The sequence below is a fragment of the Sceloporus occidentalis genome, unplaced genomic scaffold (genome assembly GCF_023333645.1).
Source record: "Sceloporus occidentalis isolate IW3139 unplaced genomic scaffold, rSceOcc1.0.p SCAF_160, whole genome shotgun sequence".
In the NCBI taxonomy this organism is placed as follows: domain Eukaryota; kingdom Metazoa; phylum Chordata; class Lepidosauria; order Squamata; family Phrynosomatidae; genus Sceloporus; species Sceloporus occidentalis.
Genome location: NW_028317140.1, coordinates 1894080 through 1918480, shown reverse-complemented (window position 1 = coordinate 1918480; position 24401 = coordinate 1894080). Strand labels below are relative to the sequence as shown.

The window sequence follows — 24401 nt, the reverse complement described above, 5'->3', positions numbered from 1 at the left end:
CATCGCTATATAGCTTGCAGCGACAAACTAAAGTTAAGACATTCGCACAACTCCGAAAGAGAAGAAGACTTTGCAATGCATGAATCTTATGAAAACAAACAAAAAAAAAACAATTCGTAACGCTTTTCTTAGAAGTCAATGCGTGAAATAGGCTAGATTGCGTTTATTCAACCACTGAACATACATTACATCCAAGGCAGGCTGCGAGGCAGCGCAGAACATCAACATCAGCAGCTTGACCGAGGACGCTCTGTGATGGCGTTTAAGCATGCTTTGGAAAAGCAAGAAGGAAAAAAAACCAACCAGAGAAGCGTGAGTGATGAGACCACACGTTTAACATTTAAGACCTCCCAGGGGTGGGGCTTATGCAGATATATTGTCTCTGACGTAGGAGCAACACCTGATGAGGCCGCAAAGAGTCTGGGGCGGTACCCTTTTCCCTAACCATAACGGAGGCGGTTCCTGGCAAAGCATAAAGCGTCATTAACACGAGAGGCTAGGCGGCGCGTGCTTCTGGAAGGGTATACCCAGGTGCGAGTTCCCGGGAAAGAGAGGAAAGAAAAGCCAACGGCAGGAGAGGAGGCGGCTGGGCGGCAGTCGCCAGCCTTTCAAGAGCATCAGAAGAGACAGGGCGAAGGAGCTTCCTCCCGGCCTAGGAGGCGCCGAGCGCAGGCTGGGTCGGAAGCGGCAAAGCCAGCTAACCCAGCGGATGAGCAGACGGGGTGAGGCGGGGGAGGCACGCCTCAAGGCGCTAGAGCAGCCCCCTTAGGAGGTAGCGGCAAGGGCCACGCCTGGAGAACCACCAGCTGATACCGGAGATACTGCGGGCTCTATCGTTAAACCGGGATGATCAGGGGAAAGCGCGAACGCAGTCCCCCACTACCAGAAATTATGCAGTCGAGTTTCCCGCATTTGGGGAAATCGCAGGGGTCAGCACAGCCGGAGTGCAATGGCTGAGCCTCACCCTGGGAGAACCCCCTTTGTGATCAGGGTATCTCCCCTGCCAGGTAAGTATGAGCTGCCATAGAAGATGGTGGGGGCGCCACTTCCACACCCCTCGCTAAAGTCGTGGTGGGGGTTTCTGCTCTAACACTTGGCTCTGTGCAGAACAGCTGCTTGGACAAGGTGCCTGCACACAGGAAATTCCTCATTGTTGCCCTTCAGGGAAAAATCTTCCCGTGTTAAGCTGCGCTTGTAAAATCCAGCATTCCCAGAGTGCTTTGCAGCACAAAAATTTGCACGCGGTAGCACCGCCCATCAGCAGGACCTCGCGGCGGGGAAGGAGCATTTACCCCTTGGCGACCTTAAAGCACGAGCCGGGCAACAGGACTTGGCTATCATTTGATGTTGGCACGTAGAACGTTTCCATTAAAGGCTCATGAAACATAGGCAACATTAAGCCCCTCGCGAGGTGTCTATCCTGTTAAGAGTAGGCCTGCCTCGAAAGCTAGTACGACGGCATAGAAGGAAGGCCCTCGAAAGAGGCCAACAAACACAATTAAGGCTGTATCCGCAGAAAGCACAGCTCAACGCGTCGCTACGAGAAGTAACCACTCAGCTTGCGCGTTCCCCCTCCTAACCTGCTCTCGCGAAGAAAGGACCAGTCATCAAAAGCAACAAGCAGCCGTTAGCCACGGCGCTTGATACTCGCTTCGCGCTCAGGGGAACGCACGCGAGCTCTTCATCGTGGTTACCGAGCCTGACCACTTCCGAGCACATTTCTCCGGTCGGGCACTATAGAAATGACCCCTGAAAGTACAGTCTTGACGTCCGCTCTGCGAGGGACACCGTCCCACCTAAAGGCATCGCTATATAGCTTGCAGCGACAAACTAAAGTTAAGACATTTGCACAACTCCGAAAGAGAAGAAGACTTTGCAATGCATGAATCTTATGAAAACAAACAAAAAAAAACCAATTCGTAACGCTTTTCTTAGAAGTCAATGCGTGAAATAGGCTAGATTGCGTTTATTCAACCACTGAACATACATTACATCCAAGGCAGGCTGCGAGGCAGCGCAGAACATCAACATCAGCAGCTTGACCGAGGACGCTCTGTGATGGCGTTTAAGCATGCTTTGGAAAAGCAAGAAGGAAAAAAAACCAACCAGAGAAGCGTGAGTGATGAGACCACACGTTTAACATTTAAGACCTCCCAGGGGTGGGGCTTATGCAGATATATTGTCTCTGACGTAGGAGCAACACCTGATGAGGCCGCAAAGAGTCTGGGGCGGTACCCTTTTCCCTAACCATAACGGAGGCGGTTCCTGGCAAAGCATAAAGCGTCATTAACACGAGAGGCTAGGCGGCGCGTGCTTCTGGAAGGGCAAGCCCAGGCGCGAGTTCCCGGGAAAGAGAGGAAAGAAAAGCCAACGGCAGGAGAGGAGGCGGCTGGGCGGCGGTCGCCAGCCTTTCAAGAGCATCAGAAGAGACAGGGCGAAGGAGCTTCCTCCCGGCCTAGGAGGCGCCGAGCGCAGGCTGGGTCGGAAGCGGCAAAGCCAGCCAACCCAGCGGATGAGCAGACGGGGTGAGGCGGGGGAGGCACGCCTCAAGGCGCTAGAGCAGCCCCCTTAGGAGGTAGCGGCAAGGGCCACGCCTGGAGAACCACCAGCTGATACCGGAGATACTGCGGGCTCTATCGTTAAACCGGGATGATCAGGGGAAAGCGCGAACGCAGTCCCCCACTACCAGAAATTATGCAGTCGAGTTTCCCGCATTTGGGGAAATCGCAGGGGTCAGCACAGCCGGAGTGCAATGGCTGAGCCTCACCCTGGGAGAACCCCCTTCGTGATCAGGGTATCTCCCCTGCCAGGTAAGTATGAGCTGCCATAGAAGATGGTGGGGGGCGCCACTTCCACACCCCTCGCTAAAGTCGTGGTGGGGGTTTCTGCTCTAACACTTGGCTCTGTGCAGAACAGCTGCTTGGACAAGGTGCCTGCACACAGGAAATTCCTCATTGTTGCCCTTCAGGGAAAAATCTTCCCGTGTTAAGCTGCGCTTGTAAAATCCAGCATTCCCAGAGTGCTTTGCAGCACAAAAATTTGCACGCGGTAGCACCGCCCATCAGCAGGACCTCGCGGCGGGGAAGGAGCATTTACCCCTTGGCGACCTTAAAGCACGAGCCGGGCAACAGGACTTGGCTATCATTTGATGTTGGCACGTAGAACGTTTCCATTAAAGGCTCATGAAACATAGGCAACATTAAGCCCCTCGCGAGGTGTCTATCCTGTTAAGAGTAGGCCTGCCTCGAAAGCTAGTACGACGGCATAGAAGGAAGGCCCTCGAAAGAGGCCAACAAACACAATTAAGGCTGTATCCGCAGAAAGCACAGCTCAACGCGTCGCTACGAGAAGTAACCACTCAGCTTGCGCGTTCCCCCTCCTAACCTGCTCTCGCGAAGAAAGGACCAGTCATCAAAAGCAACAAGCAGCCGTTAGCCACGGCGCTTGATACTCGCTTCGCGCTCAGGGGAACGCACGCGAGCTCTTCATCGTGGTTACCGAGCCTGACCACTTCCGAGCGCATTTCTCCGGTCGGGCACTATAGAAATGATCCCTGAAAGTACAGTCTTGACGTCCGCTCTGCGAGGGACACCGTCCCACCTAAAGGCATCGCTATATAGCTTGCAGCGACAAACTAAAGTTAAGACATTCGCACAACTCCGAAAGAGAAGAAGACTTTGCAATGCATGAATCTTATGAAAACAAACAAAAAAAAACCAATTCGTAACGCTTTTCTTAGAAGTCAATGCGTGAAATAGGCTAGATTGCGTTTATTCAACCACTGAACATACATTACATCCAAGGCAGGCTGCGAGGCAGCGCAGAACATCAACATCAGCAGCTTGACCGAGGACGCTCTGTGATGGCGTTTAAGCATGCTTTGGAAAAGCAAGAAGGAAAAAAAACCAACCAGAGAAGCGTGAGTGATGAGACCACACGTTTAACATTTAAGACCTCCCAGGGGTGGGGCTTATGCAGATATATTGTCTCTGACGTAGGAGCAACACCTGATGAGGCCGCAAAGAGTCTGGGGCGGTACCCTTTTCCCTAACCATAACGGAGGCGGTTCCTGGCAAAGCATAAAGCGTCATTAACACGAGAGGCTAGGCGGCGCGTGCTTCTGGAAGGGCAAGCCCAGGCGCGAGTTCCCGGGAAAGAGAGGAAAGAAAAGCCGGCGGCTGGGCGGCGGTCGCCAGCCTTTCAAGAGCATCAGAAGAGACAGGGCGAAGGAGCTTCCTCCCGGCCTAGGAGGCGCCGAGCGCAGGCTGGGTCGGAAGCGGCAAAGCCAGCTAACCCAGCGGATGAGCAGACGGGGTGAGGCGGAGGAGGCACGCCTCAAGGCGCTAGAGCAGCCCCCTTAGGAGGTAGCGGCAAGGGCCACGCCTGGAGAACCACCAGCTGATACCGGAGATACTGCGGGCTCTATCGTTAAACCGGGATGATCAGGGGAAAGCGCGAACGCAGTCCCCCACTACCAGAAATTATGCAGTCGAGTTTCCCGCATTTGGGGAAATCGCAGGGGTCAGCACAGCCGGAGTGCAATGGCTGAGCCTCACCCTGGGAGAACCCCCTTCGTGATCAGGGTATCTCCCCTGCCAGGTAAGTATGAGCTGCCATAGAAGATGGTGGGGGGCGCCACTTCCACACCCCTCGCTAAAGTCGTGGTGGGGGTTTCTGCTCTAACACTTGGCTCTGTGCAGAACAGCTGCTTGGACAAGGTGCCTGCACACAGGAAATTCCTCATTGTTGCCCTTCAGGGAAAAATCTTCCCGTGTTAAGCTGCGCTTGTAAAATCCAGCATTCCCAGAGTGCTTTGCAGCACAAAAATTTGCACGCGGTAGCACCGCCCATCAGCAGGACCTCGCGGCGGGGAAGGAGCATTTACCCCTTGGCGACCTTAAAGCACGAGCCGGGCAACAGGACTTGGCTATCATTTGATGTTGGCACGTAGAACGTTTCCATTAAAGGCTCATGAAACATAGGCAACATTAAGCCCCTCGCGAGGTGTCTATCCTGTTAAGAGTAGGCCTGCCTCGAAAGCTAGTACGACGGCATAGAAGGAAGGCCCTCGAAAGAGGCCAACAAACACAATTAAGGCTGTATCCGCAGAAAGCACAGCTCAACGCGTCGCTACGAGAAGTAACCACTCAGCTTGCGCGTTCCCCCTCCTAACCTGCTCTCGCGAAGAAAGGACCAGTCATCAAAAGCAACAAGCAGCCGTTAGCCACGGCGCTTGATACTCGCTTCGCGCTCAGGGGAACGCACGCGAGCTCTTCATCGTGGTTACCGAGCCTGACCACTTCCGAGCACATTTCTCCGGTCGGGCACTATAGAAATGACCCCTGAAAGTACAGTCTTGACGTCCGCTCTGCGAGGGACACCGTCCCACCTAAAGGCATCGCTATATAGCTTGCAGCGACAAACTAAAGTTAAGACATTCGCACAACTCCGAAAGAGAAGAAGACTTTGCAATGCATGAATCTTATGAAAACAAACAAAAAAAAACCAATTCGTAACGCTTTTCTTAGAAGTCAATGCGTGAAATAGGCTAGATTGCGTTTATTCAACCACTGAACATACATTACATCCAAGGCAGGCTGCGAGGCAGCGCAGAACATCAACATCAGCAGCTTGACCGAGGACGCTCTGTGATGGCGTTTAAGCATGCTTTGGAAAAGCAAGAAGGAAAAAAAACCAACCAGAGAAGCGTGAGTGATGAGACCACACGTTTAACATTTAAGACCTCCCAGGGGTGGGGCTTATGCAGATATATTGTCTCTGACGTAGGAGCAACACCTGATGAGGCCGCAAAGAGTCTGGGGCGGTACCCTTTTCCCTAACCATAACGGAGGCGGTTCCTGGCAAAGCATAAAGCGTCATTAACACGAGAGGCTAGGCGGCGCGTGCTTCTGGAAGGGCAAGCCCAGGTGCGAGTTCCCGGGAAAGAGAGGAAAGAAAAGCCAACGGCAGGAGAGGAGGCGGCTGGGCGGCGGTCGCCAGCCTTTCAAGAGCATCAGAAGAGACAGGGCGAAGGAGCTTCCTCCCGGCCTAGGAGGCGCCGAGCGCAGGCTGGGTCGGAAGCGGCAAAGCCAGCCAACCCAGCGGATGAGCAGACGGGGTGAGGCGGGGGAGGCACGCCTCAAGGCGCTAGAGCAGCCCCCTTAGGAGGTAGCGGCAAGGGCCACGCCTGGAGAACCACCAGCTGATACCGGAGATACTGCGGGCTCTATCGTTAAACCGGGATGATCAGGGGAAAGCGCGAACGCAGTCCCCCACTACCAGAAATTATGCAGTCGAGTTTCCCGCATTTGGGGAAATCGCAGGGGTCAGCACAGCCGGAGTGCAATGGCTGAGCCTCACCCTGGGAGAACCCCCTTCGTGATCAGGGTATCTCCCCTGCCAGGTAAGTATGAGCTGCCATAGAAGATGGTGGGGGGCGCCACTTCCACACCCCTCGCTAAAGTCGTGGTGGGGGTTTCTGCTCTAACACTTGGCTCTGTGCAGAACAGCTGCTTGGACAAGGTGCCTGCACACAGGAAATTCCTCATTGTTGCCCTTCAGGGAAAAATCTTCCCGTGTTAAGCTGCGCTTGTAAAATCCAGCATTCCCAGAGTGCTTTGCAGCACAAAAATTTGCACGCGGTAGCACCGCCCATCAGCAGGACCTCGCGGCGGGGAAGGAGCATTTACCCCTTGGCGACCTTAAAGCACGAGCCGGGCAACAGGACTTGGCTATCATTTGATGTTGGCACGTAGAACGTTTCCATTAAAGGCTCATGAAACATAGGCAACATTAAGCCCCTCGCGAGGTGTCTATCCTGTTAAGAGTAGGCCTGCCTCGAAAGCTAGTACGACGGCATAGAAGGAAGGCCCTCGAAAGAGGCCAACAAACACAATTAAGGCTGTATCCGCAGAAAGCACAGCTCAACGCGTCGCTACGAGAAGTAACCACTCAGCTTGCGCGTTCCCCCTCCTAACCTGCTCTCGCGAAGAAAGGACCAGTCATCAAAAGCAACAAGCAGCCGTTAGCCACGGCGCTTGATACTCGCTTCGCGCTCAGGGGAACGCACGCGAGCTCTTCATCGTGGTTACCGAGCCTGACCACTTCCGAGCACATTTCTCCGGTCGGGCACTATAGAAATGACCCCTGAAAGTACAGTCTTGACGTCCGCTCTGCGAGGGACACCGTCCCACCTAAAGGCATCGCTATATAGCTTGCAGCGACAAACTAAAGTTAAGACATTCGCACAACTCCGAAAGAGAAGAAGACTTTGCAATGCATGAATCTTATGAAAACAAACAAAAAAAAAACAATTCGTAACGCTTTTCTTAGAAGTCAATGCGTGAAATAGGCTAGATTGCGTTTATTCAACCACTGAACATACATTACATCCAAGGCAGGCTGCGAGGCAGCGCAGAACATCAACATCAGCAGCTTGACCGAGGACGCTCTGTGATGGCGTTTAAGCATGCTTTGGAAAAGCAAGAAGGAAAAAAAACCAACCAGAGAAGCGTGAGTGATGAGACCACACGTTTAACATTTAAGACCTCCCAGGGGTGGGGCTTATGCAGATATATTGTCTCTGACGTAGGAGCAACACCTGATGAGGCCGCAAAGAGTCTGGGGCGGTACCCTTTTCCCTAACCATAACGGAGGCGGTTCCTGGCAAAGCATAAAGCGTCATTAACACGAGAGGCTAGGCGGCGCGTGCTTCTGGAAGGGCAAGCCCAGGTGCGAGTTCCCGGGAAAGAGAGGAAAGAAAAGCCAACGGCAGGAGAGGAGGCGGCTGGGCGGCGGTCGCCAGCCTTTCAAGAGCATCAGAAGAGACAGGGCGAAGGAGCTTCCTCCCGGCCTAGGAGGCGCCGAGCGCAGGCTGGGTCGGAAGCGGCAAAGCCAGCCAACCCAGCGGATGAGCAGACGGGGTGAGGCGGGGGAGGCACGCCTCAAGGCGCTAGAGCAGCCCCCTTAGGAGGTAGCGGCAAGGGCCACGCCTGGAGAACCACCAGCTGATACCGGAGATACTGCGGGCTCTATCGTTAAACCGGGATGATCAGGGGAAAGCGCGAACGCAGTCCCCCACTACCAGAAATTATGCAGTCGAGTTTCCCGCATTTGGGGAAATCGCAGGGGTCAGCACAGCCGGAGTGCAATGGCTGAGCCTCACCCTGGGAGAACCCCCTTCGTGATCAGGGTATCTCCCCTGCCAGGTAAGTATGAGCTGCCATAGAAGATGGTGGGGGGCGCCACTTCCACACCCCTCGCTAAAGTCGTGGTGGGGGTTTCTGCTCTAACACTTGGCTCTGTGCAGAACAGAAGAAGACTTTGCAATGCATGAATCTTATGAAAACAAAAAAAAAAAAAACAATTCGTAACGCTTTTCTTAGAAGTCAATGCGTGAAATAGGCTAGATTGCGTTTATTCAACCACTGAACATACATTACATCCAAGGCAGGCTGCGAGGCAGCGCAGAACATCAACATCAGCAGCTTGACCGAGGACGCTCTGTGATGGCGTTTAAGCATGCTTTGGAAAAGCAAGAAGGAAAAAAAACCAACCAGAGAAGCGTGAGTGATGAGACCACACGTTTAACATTTAAGACCTCCCAGGGGTGGGGCTTATGCAGATATATTGTCTCTGACGTAGGAGCAACACCTGATGAGGCCGCAAAGAGTCTGGGGCGGTACCCTTTTCCCTAACCATAACGGAGGCGGTTCCTGGCAAAGCATAAAGCGTCATTAACACGAGAGGCTAGGCGGCGCGTGCTTCTGGAAGGGCAAGCCCAGGTGCGAGTTCCCGGGAAAGAGAGGAAAGAAAAGGCAACGGCAGGAGAGGAGGCGGCTGGGCGGCGGTCGCCGGCCTTTCAAGAGCATCAGAAGAGACAGGGCGAAGGAGCTTCCTCCCGGCCTAGGAGGCTCCGAGCGCAGGCTGGGTCGGAAGCGGCAAAGCCAGCTAACCCAGCGGATGAGCAGACGGGGTGAGGCGGGGAGGCACGCCTCAAGGCGCTAGAGCAGCCCCCTTAGGAGGTAGCGGCAAGGGCCACGCCTGGAGAACCACCAGCTGATACCGGAGATACTGCGGGCTCTATCGTTAAACCGGGATGATCAGGGGAAAGCGCGAACGCAGTCCCCCACTAACAGAAATTATGCAGTCGAGTTTCCCGCATTTGGGGAAATCGCAGGGGTCAGCACAGCCGGAGTGCAATGGCTGAGCCTCACCCTGGGAGAACCCCCTTCGTGATCAGGGTATCTCCCCTGCCAGGTAAGTATGAGCTGCCATAGAAGATGGTGGGGGGCGCCACTTCCACACCCCTCGCTAAAGTCGTGGTGGGGGTTTCTGCTCTAACACTTGGCTCTGTGCAGAACAGCTGCTTGGACAAGGTGCCTGCACACAGGAAATTCCTCATTGTTGCCCTTCAGGGAAAAATCTTCCCGTGTTAAGCTGCGCTTGTAAAATCCAGCATTCCCAGAGTGCTTTGCAGCACAAAAATTTGCACGCGGTAGCACCGCCCATCAGCAGGACCTCGCGGCGGGGAAGGAGCATTTACCCCTTGGCGACCTTAAAGCACGAGCCGGGCAACAGGACTTGGCTATCATTTGATGTTGGCACGTAGAACGTTTCCATGAAAGGCTCATGAAACATAGGCAACATTAAGCCCCTCGCGAGGTGTCTATCCTGTTAAGAGTAGGCCTGCCTCGAAAGCTAGTACGACGGCATAGAAGGAAGGCCCTCGAAAGAGGCCAACAAACACAATTAAGGCTGTATCCGCAGAAAGCACAGCTCAACGCGTCGCTACGAGAAGTAACCACTCAGCTTGCGCGTTCCCCCTCCTAACCTGCTCTCGCGAAGAAAGGACCAGTCATCAAAAGCAACAAGCAGCCGTTAGCCACGGCGCTTGATACTCGCTTCGCGCTCAGGGGAACGCACGCGAGCTCTTCATCGTGGTTACCGAGCCTGACCACTTCCGAGCACATTTCTCCGGTCGGGCACTATAGAAATGATCCCTGAAAGTACAGTCTTGACGTCCGCTCTGCGAGGGACACCGTCCCACCTAAAGGCATCGCTATATAGCTTGCAGCGACAAACTAAAGTTAAGACATTCGCACAACTCCGAAAGAGAAGAAGACTTTGCAATGCATGAATCTTATGAAAACAAACAAAAAAAAACCAATTCGTAACGCTTTTCTTAGAAGTCAATGCGTGAAATAGGCTAGATTGCGTTTATTCAACCACTGAACATACATTACATCCAAGGCAGGCTGCGAGGCAGCGCAGAACATCAACATCAGCAGCTTGACCGAGGACGCTCTGTGATGGCGTTTAAGCATGCTTTGGAAAAGCAAGAAGGAAAAAAAACCAACCAGAGAAGCGAGTGATGAGACCACACGTTTAACATTTAAGACCTCCCAGGGGTGGGGCTTATGCAGATATATTGTCTCTGACGTAGGAGCAACACCTGATGAGGCCGCAAAGAGTCTGGGGCGGTACCCTTTTCCCTAACCATAACGGAGGCGGTTCCTGGCAAAGCATAAAGCGTCATTAACACGAGAGGCTAGGCGGCGCGTGCTTCTGGAAGGGCAAGCCCAGGTGCGAGTTCCCGGGAAAGAGAGGAAAGAAAAGCCAACGGCAGGAGAGGAGGCGGCTGGGCGGCGGTCGCCAGCCTTTCAAGAGCATCAGAAGAGACAGGGCGAAGGAGCTTCCTCCCGGCCTAGGAGGCTCCGAACGCAGGCTGGGTCGGAAGCGGCAAAGCCAGCTAACCCAGCGGATGAGCAGACGGGGTGAGGCACGCCTCAAGGCGCTAGAGCAGCCCCCTTAGGAGGTAGCGGCAAGGGCCACGCCTGGAGAACCACCAGCTGATACCGGAGATACTGCGGGCTCTATCGTTAAACCGGGATGATCAGGGGAAAGCGCGAACGCAGTCCCCTACTACCAGAAATTATGCAGTCGAGTTTCCCGCATTTGGGGAAATCGCAGGGGTCAGCACAGCCGGAGTGCAATGGCTGAGCCTCACCCTGGGAGAACCCCCTTCGTGATCAGGGTATCTCCCCTGCCAGGTAAGTATGAGCTGCCATAGAAGATGGTGGGGGGCGCCACTTCCACACCCCTCGCTAAAGTCGTGGTGGGGGTTTCTGCTCTAACACTTGGCTCTGTGCAGAACAGCTGCTTGGACAAGGTGCCTGCACACAGGAAATTCCTCATTGTTGCCCTTCAGGGAAAAATCTTCCCGTGTTAAGCTGCGCTTGTAAAATCCAGCATTCCCAGAGTGCTTTGCAGCACAAAAATTTGCACGCGGTAGCACCGCCCATCAGCAGGACCTCGCGGCGGGGAAGGAGCATTTACCCCTTGGCGACCTTAAAGCACGAGCCGGGCAACAGGACTTGGCTATCATTTGATGTTGGCACGTAGAACGTTTCCATTAAAGGCTCATGAAACATAGGCAACATTAAGCCCCTCGCGAGGTGTCTATCCTGTTAAGAGTAGGCCTGCCTCGAAAGCTAGTACGACGGCATAGAAGGAAGGCCCTCGAAAGAGGCCAACAAACACAATTAAGGCTGTATCCGCAGAAAGCACAGCTCAACGCGTCGCTACGAGAAGTAACCACTCAGCTTGCGCGTTCCCCCTCCTAACCTGCTCTCGCGAAGAAAGGACCAGTCATCAAAAGCAACAAGCAGCCGTTAGCCACGGCGCTTGATACCCGCTTCGCGCTCAGGGGAACGCACGCGAGCTCTTCATCGTGGTTACCGAGCCTGACCACTTCCGAGCACATTTCTCCGGTCGGGCACTATAGAAATGATCCCTGAAAGTACAGTCTTGACGTCCACTCTGCGAGGGACACCGTCCCACCTAAAGGCATCGCTATATAGCTTGCAGCGACAAACTAAAGTTAAGACATTCGCACAACTTCGAAAGAGAAGAAGACTTTGCAATGCATGAATCTTATGAAAACAAACAAAAAAAAACCAATTCGTAACGCTTTTCTTAGAAGTCAATGCGTGAAATAGGCTAGATTGCGTTTATTCAACCACTGAACATACATTACATCCAAGGCAGGCTGCGAGGCAGCGCAGAACATCAACATCAGCAGCTTGACCGAGGACGCTCTGTGATGGCGTTTAAGCATGCTTTGGAAAAGCAAGAAGGAAAAAAAACCAACCAGAGAAGCGTGAGTGATGAGACCACACGTTTAACATTTAAGACCTCCCAGGGGTGGGGCTTATGCAGATATATTGTCTCTGACGTAGGAGCAACACCTGATGAGGCCGCAAAGAGTCTGGGGCGGTACCCTTTTCCCTAACCATAACGGAGGCGGTTCCTGGCAAAGCATAAAGCGTCATTAACACGAGAGGCTAGGCGGCGCGTGCTTCTGGAAGGGCAAGCCCAGGTGCGAGTTCCCGGGAAAGAGAGGAAAGAAAAGCCAACGGCAGGAGAGGAGGCGGCTGGGCGGCGGTCGCCAGCCTTTCAAGAGCATCAGAAGAGACAGGGCGAAGGAGCTTCCTCCCGGCCTAGGAGGCGCCGAGCGCAGGCTGGGTCGGAAGCGGCAAAGCCAGCCAACCCAGCGGATGAGCAGACGGGGTGAGGCGGGGGAGGCACGCCTCAAGGCGCTAGAGCAGCCCCCTTAGGAGGTAGCGGCAAGGGCCACGCCTGGAGAACCACCAGCTGATACCGGAGATACTGCGGGCTCTATCGTTAAACCGGGATGATCAGGGGAAAGCGCGAACGCAGTCCCCCACTACCAGAAATTATGCAGTCGAGTTTCCCGCATTTGGGGAAATCGCAGGGGTCAGCACAGCCGGAGTGCAATGGCTGAGCCTCACCCTGGGAGAACCCCCTTCGTGATCAGGGTATCTCCCCTGCCAGGTAAGTATGAGCTGCCATAGAAGATGGTGGGGGGCGCCACTTCCACACCCCTCGCTAAAGTCGTGGTGGGGGTTTCTGCTCTAACACTTGGCTCTGTGCAGAACAGAAGAAGACTTTGCAATGCATGAATCTTATGAAAACAAAAAAAAAAAAAACAATTCGTAACGCTTTTCTTAGAAGTCAATGCGTGAAATAGGCTAGATTGCGTTTATTCAACCACTGAACATACATTACATCCAAGGCAGGCTGCGAGGCAGCGCAGAACATCAACATCAGCAGCTTGACCGAGGACGCTCTGTGATGGCGTTTAAGCATGCTTTGGAAAAGCAAGAAGGAAAAAAAACCAACCAGAGAAGCGTGAGTGATGAGACCACACGTTTAACATTTAAGACCTCCCAGGGGTGGGGCTTATGCAGATATATTGTCTCTGACGTAGGAGCAACACCTGATGAGGCCGCAAAGAGTCTGGGGCGGTACCCTTTTCCCTAACCATAACGGAGGCGGTTCCTGGCAAAGCATAAAGCGTCATTAACACGAGAGGCTAGGCGGCGCGTGCTTCTGGAAGGGCAAACCCAGGTGCGAGTTCCCGGGAAAGAGAGGAAAGAAAAGCCAACGGCAGGAGAGGAGGCGGCTGGGCGGCGGTCGCCAGCCTTTCAAGAGCATCAGAAGAGACAGGGCGAAGGAGCTTCCTCCCGGCCTAGGAGGCGCCGAGCGCAGGCTGGGTCGGAAGCGGCAAAGCCAGCTAACCCAGCGGATGAGCAGACGGGGTGAGGCGGGGGAGGCACGCCTCAAGGCGCTAGAGCAGCCCCCTTAGGAGGTAGCGGCAAGGGCCACGCCTGGAGAACCACCAGCTGATACCGGAGATACTGCGGGCTCTATCGTTAAACCGGGATGATCAGGGGAAAGCGCGAACGCAGTCCCCCACTACCAGAAATTATGCAGTCGAGTTTCCCGCATTTGGGGAAATCGCAGGGGTCAGCACAGCCGGAGTGCAATGGCTGAGCCTCACCCTGGGAGAACCCCCTTCGTGATCAGGGTATCTCCCCTGCCAGGTAAGTATGAGCTGCCATAGAAGATGGTGGGGGCGCCACTTCCACACCCCTCGCTAAAGTCGTGGTGGGGGTTTCTGCTCTAACACTTGGCTCTGTGCAGAACAGCTGCTTGGACAAGGTGCCTGCACACAGGAAATTCCTCATTGTTGCCCTTCAGGGAAAAATCTTCCCGTGTTAAGCTGCGCTTGTAAAATCCAGCATTCCCAGAGTGCTTTGCAGCACAAAAATTTGCACGCGGTAGCACCGCCCATCAGCAGGACCTCGCGGCGGGGAAGGAGCATTTACCCCTTGGCGACCTTAAAGCACGAGCCGGGCAACAGGACTTGGCTATCATTTGATGTTGGCACGTAGAACGTTTCCATTAAAGGCTCATGAAACATAGGCAACATTAAGCCCCTCGCGAGGTGTCTATCCTGTTAAGAGTAGGCCTGCCTCGAAAGCTAGTACGACGGCATAGAAGGAAGGCCCTCGAAAGAGGCCAACAAACACAATTAAGGCTGTATCCGCAGAAAGCACAGCTCAACGCGTCGCTACGAGAAGTAACCACTCAGCTTGCGCGTTCCCCCTCCTAACCTGCTCTCGCGAAGAAAGGACCAGTCATCAAAAGCAACAAGCAGCCGTTAGCCACGGCGCTTGATACTCGCTTCGCGCTCAGGGGAACGCACGCGAGCTCTTCATCGTGGTTACCGAGCCTGACCACTTCCGAGCACATTTCTCCGGTCGGGCACTATAGAAATGACCCCTGAAAGTACAGTCTTGACGTCCGCTCTGCGAGGGACACCGTCCCACCTAAAGGCATCGCTATATAGCTTGCAGCGACAAACTAAAGTTAAGACATTTGCACAACTCCGAAAGAGAAGAAGACTTTGCAATGCATGAATCTTATGAAAACAAACAAAAAAAAACCAATTCGTAACGCTTTTCTTAGAAGTCAATGCGTGAAATAGGCTAGATTGCGTTTATTCAACCACTGAACATACATTACATCCAAGGCAGGCTGCGAGGCAGCGCAGAACATCAACATCAGCAGCTTGACCGAGGACGCTCTGTGATGGCGTTTAAGCATGCTTTGGAAAAGCAAGAAGGAAAAAAAACCAACCAGAGAAGCGTGAGTGATGAGACCACACGTTTAACATTTAAGACCTCCCAGGGGTGGGGCTTATGCAGATATATTGTCTCTGACGTAGGAGCAACACCTGATGAGGCCGCAAAGAGTCTGGGGCGGTACCCTTTTCCCTAACCATAACGGAGGCGGTTCCTGGCAAAGCATAAAGCGTCATTAACACGAGAGGCTAGGCGGCGCGTGCTTCTGGAAGGGCAAGCCCAGGTGCGAGTTCCCGGGAAAGAGGAAAGAAAAGCCAACGGCAGGAGAGGAGGCGGCTGGGCGGCGGTCGCCAGCCTTTCAAGAGCATCAGAAGAGACAGGGCGAAGGAGCTTCCTCCCGGGCTAGGAGGCGCCGAGCGCAGGCTGGGTCGGAAGCGGCAAAGCCAGCTAACCCAGCGGATGAGCAGACGGGGTGAGGCGGAGGAGGCGCGCCTCAAGGCGCTAGAGCAGCCCCCTTAGGAGGTAGCGGCAAGGGCCACGCCTGGAGAACCACCAGCTGATACCGGAGATACTGCGGGCTCTATCGTTAAACCGGGATGATCAGGGGAAAGCGCGAACGCAGTCCCCCACTACCAGAAATTATGCAGTCGAGTTTCCCGCATTTGGGGAAATCGCAGGGGTCAGCACAGCCGGAGTGCAATGGCTGAGCCTCACCCTGGGAGAACCCCCTTCGTGATCAGGGTATCTCCCCTGCCAGGTAAGTATGAGCTGCCATAGAAGATGGTGGGGGGCGCCACTTCCACACCCCTCGCTAAAGTCGTGGTGGGGGTTTCTGCTCTAACACTTGGCTCTGTGCAGAACAGCTGCTTGGACAAGGTGCCTGCACACAGGAAATTCCTCATTGTTGCCCTTCAGGGAAAAATCTTCCCGTGTTAAGCTGCGCTTGTAAAATCCAGCATTCCCAGAGTGCTTTGCAGCACAAAAATTTGCACGCGGTAGCACCGCCCATCAGCAGGACCTCGCGGCGGGGAAGGAGCATTTACCCCTTGGCGACCTTAAAGCACGAGCCGGGCAACAGGACTTGGCTATCATTTGATGTTGGCACGTAGAACGTTTCCATGAAAGGCTCATGAAACATAGGCAACATTAAGCCCCTCGCGAGGTGTCTATCCTGTTAAGAGTAGGCCTGCCTCGAAAGCTAGTACGACGGCATAGAAGGAAGGCCCTCGAAAGAGGCCAACAAACACAATTAAGGCTGTATCCGCAGAAAGCACAGCTCAAGGCGTCGCTACGAGAAGTAACCACTCAGCTTGCGCGTTCCCCCTCCTAACCTGCTCTCGCGAAGAAAGGACCAGTCATCAAAAGCAACAAGCAGCCGTTAGCCACGGCGCTTGATACTCGCTTCGCGCTCAGGGGAACGCACGCGAGCTCTTCATCGTGGTTACCGAGCCTGACCACTTCCGAGCACATTTCTCCGGTCGGGCACTATAGAAATGATCCCTGAAAGTACAGTCTTGACGTCCGCTCTGCGAGGGACACCGTCCCACCTAAAGGCATCGCTATATAGCTTGCAGCGACAAACTAAAGTTAAGACATTCGCACAACTCCGAAAGAGAAGAAGACTTTGCAATGCATGAATCTTATGAAAACAAACAAAAAAAAACCAATTCGTAACGCTTTTCTTAGAAGTCAATGCGTGAAATAGGCTAGATTGCGTTTATTCAACCACTGAACATACATTACATCCAAGGCAGGCTGCGAGGCAGCGCAGAACATCAACATCAGCAGCTTGACCGAGGACGCTCTGTGATGGCGTTTAAGCATGCTTTGGAAAAGCAAGAAGGAAAAAAAACCAACCAGAGAAGCGTGAGTGATGAGACCACACGTTTAACATTTAAGACCTCCCAGGGGTGGGGCTTATGCAGATATATTGTCTCTGACGTAGGAGCAACACCTGATGAGGCCGCAAAGAGTCTGGGGCGGTACCCTTTTCCCTAACCATAACGGAGGCGGTTCCTGGCAAAGCATAAAGCGTCATTAACACGAGAGGCTAGGCGGCGCGTGCTTCTGGAAGGGCAAGCCCAGGTGCGAGTTCCCGGGAAAGAGGAAAGAAAAGCCAACGGCAGGAGAGGAGGCGGCTGGGCGGCGGTCGCCAGCCTTTCAAGAGCATCAGAAGAGACAGGGCGAAGGAGCTTCCTCCCGGGCTAGGAGGCGCCGAGCGCAGGCTGGGTCGGAAGCGGCAAAGCCAGCTAACCCAGCGGATGAGCAGACGGGGTGAGGCGGAGGAGGCGCGCCTCAAGGCGCTAGAGCAGCCCCCTTAGGAGGTAGCGGCAAGGGCCACGCCTGGAGAACCACCAGCTGATACCGGAGATACTGCGGGCTCTATCGTTAAACCGGGATGATCAGGGGAAAGCGCGAACGCAGTCCCCCACTACCAGAAATTATGCAGTCGAGTTTCCCGCATTTGGGGAAATCGCAGGGGTCAGCACAGCCGGAGTGCAATGGCTGAGCCTCACCCTGGGAGAACCCCCTTCGTGATCAGGGTATCTCCCCTGCCAGGTAAGTATGAGCTGCCATAGAAGATGGTGGGGGGCGCCACTTCCACACCCCTCGCTAAAGTCGTGGTGGGGGTTTCTGCTCTAACACTTGGCTCTGTGCAGAACAGCTGCTTGGACAAGGTGCCTGCACACAGGAAATTCCTCATTGTTGCCCTTCAGGGAAAAATCTTCCCGTGTTAAGCTGCGCTTGTAAAATCCAGCATTCCCAGAGTGCTTTGCAGCACAAAAATTTGCACGCGGTAGCACCGCCCATCAGCAGGACCTCGCGGCGGGGAAGGAGCATTTACCCCTTGGCGACCTTAAAGCACGAGCCGGGCAACAGGACTTGGCTATCATTTGATGTTGGCACGTAGAACGTTTCCATGAAAGGCTCATGAAACATAGGCAACATTAAGCCCCTCGCGAGGTGTCTATCCTGTTAAGAGTAGGCCTGCCTCGAAAGCTAGTACGACGGCATAGAAGTAAGGCCCTCGAAAGAGGCCAACAAACACAATTAAGGCTGTATCCGCAGAAAGCACAGCTCAACGCGTCGCTACGAGAAGTAACCACTCAGCTTGCGCGTTCCCCCTCCTAACCTGCTCTCGCGAAGAAAGGACCAGTCATCAAAAGCAACAAGCAGCCGTTAGCCACGGCGCTTGATACTCGCTTCGCGCTCAGGGGAACGCACGCGAGCTCTTCATCGTGGTTACCGAGCCTGACCACTTCCGAGCACATTTCTCCGGTCGGGCACTATAGAAATGATCCCTGAAAGTACAGTCTTGACGTCCGCTCTGCGAGGGACACCGTCCCACCTAAAGGCATCGCTATATAGCTTGCAGCGACAAACTAAAGTTAAGACATTCGCACAACTCCGAAAGAGAAGAAGACTTTGCAATGCATGAATCTTATGAAAACAAACAAAAAAAAACCAATTCGTAACGCTTTTCTTAGAAGTCAATGCGTGAAATAGGCTAGATTGCGTTTATTCAACCACTGAACATACATTACATCCAAGGCAGGCTGCGAGGCAGCGCAGAACATCAACATCAGCAGCTTGACCGAGGACACTCTGTGATGGCGTTTAAGCATGCTTTGGAAAAGCAAGAAGGAAAAAAAACCAACCAGAGAAGCGTGAGTGATGAGACCACACGTTTAACATTTAAGACCTCCCAGGGGTGGGGCTTATGCAGATATATTGTCTCTGACGTAGGAGCAACACCTGATGAGGCCGCAAAGAGTCTGGGGCGGTACCCTTTTCCCTAACCATAACGGAGGCGGTTCCTGGCAAAGCATAAAGCGTCATTAACCCGAGAGGCTAGGCGGCGCGTGCTTCTGGAAGGGCAAGCCCAGGCGCGAGTTCCCGGGAAAGAGAGGAAAGAAAAGCCGGCGGCTGGGCGGCGGTCGCCAGCCTTTCAAGAGCATCAGAAGAGACAGGGCGAAGGAGCTTCCTCCCGGCCTAGGAGGCGCCGAGCGCAGGCTGGGTCGGAAGCGGCAAAGCCAGCTAACCCAGCGGATGAGCAGACGGGGTGAGGCGGAGGAGGCACGCCTCAAGGCGCTAGAGCAGCCCCCTTAGGAGGTAGCGGCAAGGGCCACGCCTGGAGAACCACCAGCTGATACCGGAGATACTGCGGGCTCTATCGTTAAACCGGGATGATCAGGGGAAAGCGCGAACGCAGTCCCCCACTACCAGAAATTATGCGGTCGAGTTTCCCGCATTTGGGGAAATCGCAGGGGTCAGCACAGCCGGAGTGCAATGGCTGAGCCTCACCCTGGGAGAACCCCCTTCGTGATCAGGGTATCTCCCCTGCCAGGTAAGTATGAGCTGCCATAGAAGATGGTGGGGGGCGCCACTTCCACACCCCTCGCTAAAGTCGTGGTGGGGGTTTCTGCTCTAACACTTGGCTCTGTGCAGAACAGCTGCTTGGACAAGGTGCCTGCACACAGGAAATTCCTCATTGTTGCCCTTCAGGGAAAAATCTTCCCGTGTTAAGCTGCGCTTGTAAAATCCAGCATTCCCAGAGTGCTTTGCAGCACAAAAATTTGCACGCGGTAGCACTGCCCATCAGCAGGACCTCGCGGCGGGGAAGGAGCATTTACCCCTTGGCGACCTTAAAGCACGAGCCGGGCAACAGGACTTGGCTATCATTTGATGTTGGCACGTAGAACGTTTCCATGAAAGGCTCATGAAACATAGGCAACATTAAGCCCCTCGCGAGGTGTCTATCCTGTTAAGAGTAGGCCTGCCTCGAAAGCTAGTACGACGGCATAGAAGTAAGGCCCTCGAAAGAGGCCAACAAACACAATTAAGGCTGTATCCGCAGAAAGCACAGCTCAACGCGTCGCTACGAGAAGTAACCACTCAGCTTGCGCGTTCCCCCTCCTAACCTGCTCTCGCGAAGAAAGGACCAGTCATCAAAAGCAACAAGCAGCCGTTAGCCACGGCGCTTGATACTCGCTTCGCGCTCAGGGGAACGCACGCGAGCTCTTCATCGTGGTTACCGAGCCTGACCACTTCCGAGCACATTTCTCCGGTCGGGCACTATAGAAATGATCCCTGAAAGTACAGTCTTGACGTCCGCTCTGCGAGGGACACCTAAAGGCATCGCTATATAGCTTGCAGCGACAAACTAAAGTTAAGACATTCGCACAACTCCGAAAGAGAAGAAGACTTTGCAATGCATGAATCTTATGAAAACAAACAAAAAAAAACCAATTCGTAACGCTTTTCTTAGAAGTCAATGCGTGAAATAGGCTAGATTGCGTTTATTCAACCACTGAACATACATTACATCCAAGGCAGGCTGCGAGGCAGCGCAGAACATCAACATCAGCAGCTTGACCGAGGACGCTCTGTGATGGCGTTTAAGCATGCTTTGGAAAAGCAAGAAGGAAAAAAAACCAACCAGAGAAGCGTGAGTGATGAGACCACACGTTTAACATTTAAGACCTCCCAGGGGTGGGGCTTATGCAGATATATTGTCTCTGACGTAGGAGCAACACCTGATGAGGCCGCAAAGAGTCTGGGGCGGTACCCTTTTCCCTAACCATAACGGAGGCGGTTCCTGGCAAAGCATAAAGCGTCATTAACACGAGAGGCTAGGCGGCGCGTGCTTCTGGAAGGGCAAGCCCAGGTGCGAGTTCCCGGGAAAGAGAGGAAAGAAAAGCCAACGGCAGGAGAGGAGGCGGCTGGGCGGCGGTCGCCAGCCTTTCAAGAGCATCAGAAGAGACAGGGCGAAGGAGCTTCCTCCCGGGCTAGGAGGCGCCGAGCGCAGGCTGGGTCGGAAGCGGCAAAGCCAGCTAACCCAGCGGATGAGCAGACGGGGTGAGGCGGGGGAGGCGGGGGAGGCGCGCCTCAAGGCGCTAGAGCAGCCCCCTTAGGAGGTAGCGGCAAGGGCCACGCCTGGAGAACCACCAGCTGATACCGGAGATACTGCGGGCTCTATCGTTAAACCGGGATGATCAGGGGAAAGCGCGAACGCAGTCCCCCACTACCAGAAATTATGCAGTCGAGTTTCCCGCATTTGGGGAAATCGCAGGGGTCAGCACAGCCGGAGTGCAATGGCTGAGCCTCACCCTGGGAGAACCCCCTTCGTGATCAGGGTATCTCCCCTGCCAGGTAAGTATGAGCTGCCATAGAAGATGGTGGGGGGCGCCACTTCCACACCCCTCGCTAAAGTCGTGGTGGGGGTTTCTGCTCTAACACTGGGCTCTGTGCAGAACAGCTGCTTGGACAAGGTGCCTGCACACAGGAAATTCCTCATTGTTGCCCTTCAGGGAAAAATCTTCCCGTGTTAAGCTGCGCTTGTAAAATCCAGCATTCCCAGAGTGCTTTGCAGCACAAAAATTTGCACGCGGTAGCACCGCCCATCAGCAGGACCTCGCGGCGGGGAAGGAGCATTTACCCCTTGGCGACCTTAAAGCACGAGCCGGGCAACAGGACTTGGCTATCATTTGATGTTGGCACGTAGAACGTTTCCATTAAAGGCTCATGAAACATAGGCAACATTAAGCCCCTCGCGAGGTGTCTATCCTGTTAAGAGTAGGCCTGCCTCGAAAGCTAGTACGACGGCATAGAAGGAAGGCCCTCGAAAGAGGCCAACAAACACAATTAAGGCTGTATCCGCAGAAAGCACAGCTCAACGCGTCGCTACGAGAAGTAACCACTCAGCTTGCGCGTTCCCCCTCCTAACCTGCTCTCGCGAAGAAAGGACCAGTCATCAAAAGCAACAAGCAGCCGTTAGCCACGGCGCTTGATACTCGCTTCGCGCTCAGGGGAACGCACGCGAGCTCTTCATCGTGGTTACCGAGCCTGACCACTTCCGAGCACATTTCTCCGGTCGGGCACTATAGAAATGATCCCTGAAAGTACAGTCTTGACGTCCATCTAAAGGCATCGCTATATAGCTTGCAGCGACAAACTAAAGTTAAGACATTCGCACAACTCCGAAAGAGAAGAAGACTTTGCAATGCATGAATCTTATGAAAACAAACAAAAAAAAACCAATTCGTAACGCTTTTCTTAGAAGTCAATGCGTGAAATAGGCTAGATTGCGTTTATTCAACCACTGAACATACATTACATCCAAGGCAGGCTGCGAGGCAGCGCAGAACATCAACATCAGCAGCTTGACCGAGGACGCTCTGTGATGGCGTTTAAGCATGCTTTGGAAAAGCAAGAAGGAAAAAAAACCAACCAGAGAAGCGTGAGTGATGAGACCACACGTTTAACATTTAAGACCTCCCAGGGGTGGGGCTTATGCAGATATATTGTCTCTGACGTAGGAGCAACACCTGATGAGGCCGCAAAGAGTCTGGGGCGGTACCCTTTTCCCTAACCATAACGGAGGCGGTTCCTGGCAAAGCATAAAGCGTCATTAACACGAGAGGCTAGGCGGCGCGTGCTTCTGGAAGGGCAAGCCCAGGTGCGAGTTCCCGGGAAAGAGGAAAGAAAAGCCAACGGCAGGAGAGGAGGCGGCTGGGCGGCGGTCGCCAGCCTTTCAAGAGCATCAGAAGAGACAGGGCGAAGGAGCTTCCTCCCGGGCTAGGAGGCGCCGAGCGCAGGCTGGGTCGGAAGCGGCAAAGCCAGCTAACCCAGCGGATGAGCAGACGGGGTGAGGCGGAGGAGGCGCGCCTCAAGGCGCTAGAGCAGCCCCCTTAGGAGGTAGCGGCAAGGGCCACGCCTGGAGAACCACCAGCTGATACCGGAGATACTGCGGGCTCTATCGTTAAACCGGGATGATCAGGGGAAAGCGCGAACGCAGTCCCCCACTACCAGAAATTATGCAGTCGAGTTTCCCGCATTTGGGGAAATCGCAGGGGTCAGCACAGCCGGAGTGCAATGGCTGAGCCTCACCCTGGGAGAACCCCCTTCGTGATCAGGGTATCTCCCCTGCCAGGTAAGTATGAGCTGCCATAGAAGATGGTGGGGGGCGCCACTTCCACACCCCTCGCTAAAGTCGTGGTGGGGGTTTCTGCTCTAACACTTGGCTCTGTGCAGAACAGCTGCTTGGACAAGGTGCCTGCACACAGGAAATTCCTCATTGTTGCCCTTCAGGGAAAAATCTTCCCGTGTTAAGCTGCGCTTGTAAAATCCAGCATTCCCAGAGTGCTTTGCAGCACAAAAATTTGCACGCGGTAGCACCGCCCATCAGCAGGACCTCGCGGCGGGGAAGGAGCATTTACCCCTTGGCGACCTTAAAGCACGAGCCGGGCAACAGGACTTGGCTATCATTTGATGTTGGCACGTAGAACGTTTCCATGAAAGGCTCATGAAACATAGGCAACATTAAGCCCCTCGCGAGGTGTCTATCCTGTTAAGAGTAGGCCTGCCTCGAAAGCTAGTACGACGGCATAGAAGGAAGGCCCTCGAAAGAGGCCAACAAACACAATTAAGGCTGTATCCGCAGAAAGCACAGCTCAACGCGTCGCTACGAGAAGTAACCACTCAGCTTGCGCGTTCCCCCTCCTAACCTGCTCTCGCGAAGAAAGGACCAGTCATCAAAAGCAACAAGCAGCCGTTAGCCACGGCGCTTGATACTCGCTTCGCGCTCAGGGGAACGCACGCGAGCTCTTCATCGTGGTTACCGAGCCTGACCACTTCCGAGCACATTTCTCCGGTCGGGCACTATAGAAATGATCCCTGAAAGTACAGTCTTGACGTCCGCTCTGCGAGGGACACCGTCCCACCTAAAGGCATCGCTATATAGCTTGCAGCGACAAACTAAAGTTAAGACATTCGCACAACTCCGAAAGAGAAGAAGACTTTGCAATGCATGAATCTTATGAAAACAAACAAAAAAAAACCAATTCGTAACGCTTTTCTTAGAAGTCAATGCGTGAAATAGGCTAGATTGCGTTTATTCAACCACTGAACATACATTACATCCAAGGCAGGCTGCGAGGCAGCGCAGAACATCAACATCAGCAGCTTGACCGAGGACGCTCTGTGATGGCGTTTAAGCATGCTTTGGAAAAGCAAGAAGGAAAAAAAACCAACCAGAGAAGCGTGAGTGATGAGACCACACGTTTAACATTTAAGACCTCCCAGGGGTGGGGCTTATGCAGATATATTGTCTCTGACGTAGGAGCAACACCTGATGAGGCCGCAAAGAGTCTGGGGCGGTACCCTTTTCCCTAACCATAACGGAGGCGGTTCCTGGCAAAGCATAAAGCGTCATTAACACGAGAGGCTAGGCGGCGCGTGCTTCTGGAAGGGCAAGCCCAGGTGCGAGTTCCCGGGAAAGAGGAAAGAAAAGCCAACGGCAGGAGAGGAGGCGGCTGGGCGGCGGTCGCCAGCCTTTCAAGAGCATCAGAAGAGACAGGGCGAAGGAGCTTCCTCCCGGGCTAGGAGGCGCCGAGCGCAGGCTGGGTCGGAAGCGGCAAAGCCAGCTAACCCAGCGGATGAGCAGACGGG

General features: G+C 54.0%; 26 non-coding genes across 26 annotated transcripts; all 26 read right to left on the bottom strand.

Annotated features, from left to right (window-relative positions):
- Nucleotides 1-851: 851 nt before the first annotated feature.
- On the bottom strand, nucleotides 852-1015 carry LOC149279959 (U1 spliceosomal RNA). The gene has a single exon (XR_016278335.1). It is a non-coding gene; the product is annotated as a U1 spliceosomal RNA (small nuclear RNA).
- A 534-nt stretch (nucleotides 1016-1549) lies between these two features.
- Nucleotides 1550-1765, bottom strand: LOC149279958 (small nucleolar RNA U3). The gene has a single exon (XR_016278498.1). It is a non-coding gene; the product is annotated as a small nucleolar RNA U3 (small nucleolar RNA).
- Nucleotides 1766-2654: 889 nt separating this feature from the next.
- LOC149279957 (U1 spliceosomal RNA) lies at nucleotides 2655-2818 on the bottom strand. Its single transcript, XR_016278534.1, has one exon. It is a non-coding gene; the product is annotated as a U1 spliceosomal RNA (small nuclear RNA).
- A 535-nt stretch (nucleotides 2819-3353) lies between these two features.
- LOC149279956 (small nucleolar RNA U3) lies at nucleotides 3354-3569 on the bottom strand. The gene has a single exon (XR_016278485.1). It is a non-coding gene; the product is annotated as a small nucleolar RNA U3 (small nucleolar RNA).
- Nucleotides 3570-4443: 874 nt separating this feature from the next.
- Nucleotides 4444-4607, bottom strand: LOC149279955 (U1 spliceosomal RNA). Its single transcript, XR_016278533.1, has one exon. It is a non-coding gene; the product is annotated as a U1 spliceosomal RNA (small nuclear RNA).
- Nucleotides 4608-5142: 535 nt separating this feature from the next.
- LOC149279954 (small nucleolar RNA U3) lies at nucleotides 5143-5358 on the bottom strand. Its single transcript, XR_016278497.1, has one exon. It is a non-coding gene; the product is annotated as a small nucleolar RNA U3 (small nucleolar RNA).
- Nucleotides 5359-6247: 889 nt separating this feature from the next.
- On the bottom strand, nucleotides 6248-6411 carry LOC149279953 (U1 spliceosomal RNA). Its single transcript, XR_016278532.1, has one exon. It is a non-coding gene; the product is annotated as a U1 spliceosomal RNA (small nuclear RNA).
- Nucleotides 6412-6946: 535 nt separating this feature from the next.
- On the bottom strand, nucleotides 6947-7162 carry LOC149279952 (small nucleolar RNA U3). The gene has a single exon (XR_016278496.1). It is a non-coding gene; the product is annotated as a small nucleolar RNA U3 (small nucleolar RNA).
- An 889-nt stretch (nucleotides 7163-8051) lies between these two features.
- LOC149279951 (U1 spliceosomal RNA) lies at nucleotides 8052-8215 on the bottom strand. Its single transcript, XR_016278531.1, has one exon. It is a non-coding gene; the product is annotated as a U1 spliceosomal RNA (small nuclear RNA).
- Nucleotides 8216-9102: 887 nt separating this feature from the next.
- LOC149279950 (U1 spliceosomal RNA) lies at nucleotides 9103-9266 on the bottom strand. Its single transcript, XR_016278332.1, has one exon. It is a non-coding gene; the product is annotated as a U1 spliceosomal RNA (small nuclear RNA).
- A 535-nt stretch (nucleotides 9267-9801) lies between these two features.
- Nucleotides 9802-10017, bottom strand: LOC149279949 (small nucleolar RNA U3). The gene has a single exon (XR_016278400.1). It is a non-coding gene; the product is annotated as a small nucleolar RNA U3 (small nucleolar RNA).
- Nucleotides 10018-10895: 878 nt separating this feature from the next.
- LOC149279948 (U1 spliceosomal RNA) lies at nucleotides 10896-11059 on the bottom strand. Its single transcript, XR_016278475.1, has one exon. It is a non-coding gene; the product is annotated as a U1 spliceosomal RNA (small nuclear RNA).
- A 535-nt stretch (nucleotides 11060-11594) lies between these two features.
- Nucleotides 11595-11810, bottom strand: LOC149279947 (small nucleolar RNA U3). The gene has a single exon (XR_016278482.1). It is a non-coding gene; the product is annotated as a small nucleolar RNA U3 (small nucleolar RNA).
- Nucleotides 11811-12699: 889 nt separating this feature from the next.
- Nucleotides 12700-12863, bottom strand: LOC149279946 (U1 spliceosomal RNA). The gene has a single exon (XR_016278530.1). It is a non-coding gene; the product is annotated as a U1 spliceosomal RNA (small nuclear RNA).
- An 888-nt stretch (nucleotides 12864-13751) lies between these two features.
- Nucleotides 13752-13915, bottom strand: LOC149279945 (U1 spliceosomal RNA). Its single transcript, XR_016278529.1, has one exon. It is a non-coding gene; the product is annotated as a U1 spliceosomal RNA (small nuclear RNA).
- A 534-nt stretch (nucleotides 13916-14449) lies between these two features.
- On the bottom strand, nucleotides 14450-14665 carry LOC149279944 (small nucleolar RNA U3). The gene has a single exon (XR_016278495.1). It is a non-coding gene; the product is annotated as a small nucleolar RNA U3 (small nucleolar RNA).
- Nucleotides 14666-15552: 887 nt separating this feature from the next.
- On the bottom strand, nucleotides 15553-15716 carry LOC149279943 (U1 spliceosomal RNA). Its single transcript, XR_016278527.1, has one exon. It is a non-coding gene; the product is annotated as a U1 spliceosomal RNA (small nuclear RNA).
- Nucleotides 15717-16251: 535 nt separating this feature from the next.
- LOC149279942 (small nucleolar RNA U3) lies at nucleotides 16252-16467 on the bottom strand. The gene has a single exon (XR_016278399.1). It is a non-coding gene; the product is annotated as a small nucleolar RNA U3 (small nucleolar RNA).
- Nucleotides 16468-17354: 887 nt separating this feature from the next.
- Nucleotides 17355-17518, bottom strand: LOC149279941 (U1 spliceosomal RNA). Its single transcript, XR_016278526.1, has one exon. It is a non-coding gene; the product is annotated as a U1 spliceosomal RNA (small nuclear RNA).
- A 535-nt stretch (nucleotides 17519-18053) lies between these two features.
- Nucleotides 18054-18269, bottom strand: LOC149279940 (small nucleolar RNA U3). The gene has a single exon (XR_016278397.1). It is a non-coding gene; the product is annotated as a small nucleolar RNA U3 (small nucleolar RNA).
- An 874-nt stretch (nucleotides 18270-19143) lies between these two features.
- Nucleotides 19144-19307, bottom strand: LOC149279939 (U1 spliceosomal RNA). Its single transcript, XR_016278344.1, has one exon. It is a non-coding gene; the product is annotated as a U1 spliceosomal RNA (small nuclear RNA).
- Nucleotides 19308-19842: 535 nt separating this feature from the next.
- LOC149279938 (small nucleolar RNA U3) lies at nucleotides 19843-20058 on the bottom strand. Its single transcript, XR_016278396.1, has one exon. It is a non-coding gene; the product is annotated as a small nucleolar RNA U3 (small nucleolar RNA).
- Nucleotides 20059-20948: 890 nt separating this feature from the next.
- LOC149279937 (U1 spliceosomal RNA) lies at nucleotides 20949-21112 on the bottom strand. The gene has a single exon (XR_016278525.1). It is a non-coding gene; the product is annotated as a U1 spliceosomal RNA (small nuclear RNA).
- A 535-nt stretch (nucleotides 21113-21647) lies between these two features.
- Nucleotides 21648-21863, bottom strand: LOC149279936 (small nucleolar RNA U3). The gene has a single exon (XR_016278395.1). It is a non-coding gene; the product is annotated as a small nucleolar RNA U3 (small nucleolar RNA).
- An 865-nt stretch (nucleotides 21864-22728) lies between these two features.
- LOC149279935 (U1 spliceosomal RNA) lies at nucleotides 22729-22892 on the bottom strand. Its single transcript, XR_016278524.1, has one exon. It is a non-coding gene; the product is annotated as a U1 spliceosomal RNA (small nuclear RNA).
- A 535-nt stretch (nucleotides 22893-23427) lies between these two features.
- LOC149279934 (small nucleolar RNA U3) lies at nucleotides 23428-23643 on the bottom strand. The gene has a single exon (XR_016278394.1). It is a non-coding gene; the product is annotated as a small nucleolar RNA U3 (small nucleolar RNA).
- Between the last annotated feature and the right edge of the window lie 758 nt (nucleotides 23644-24401).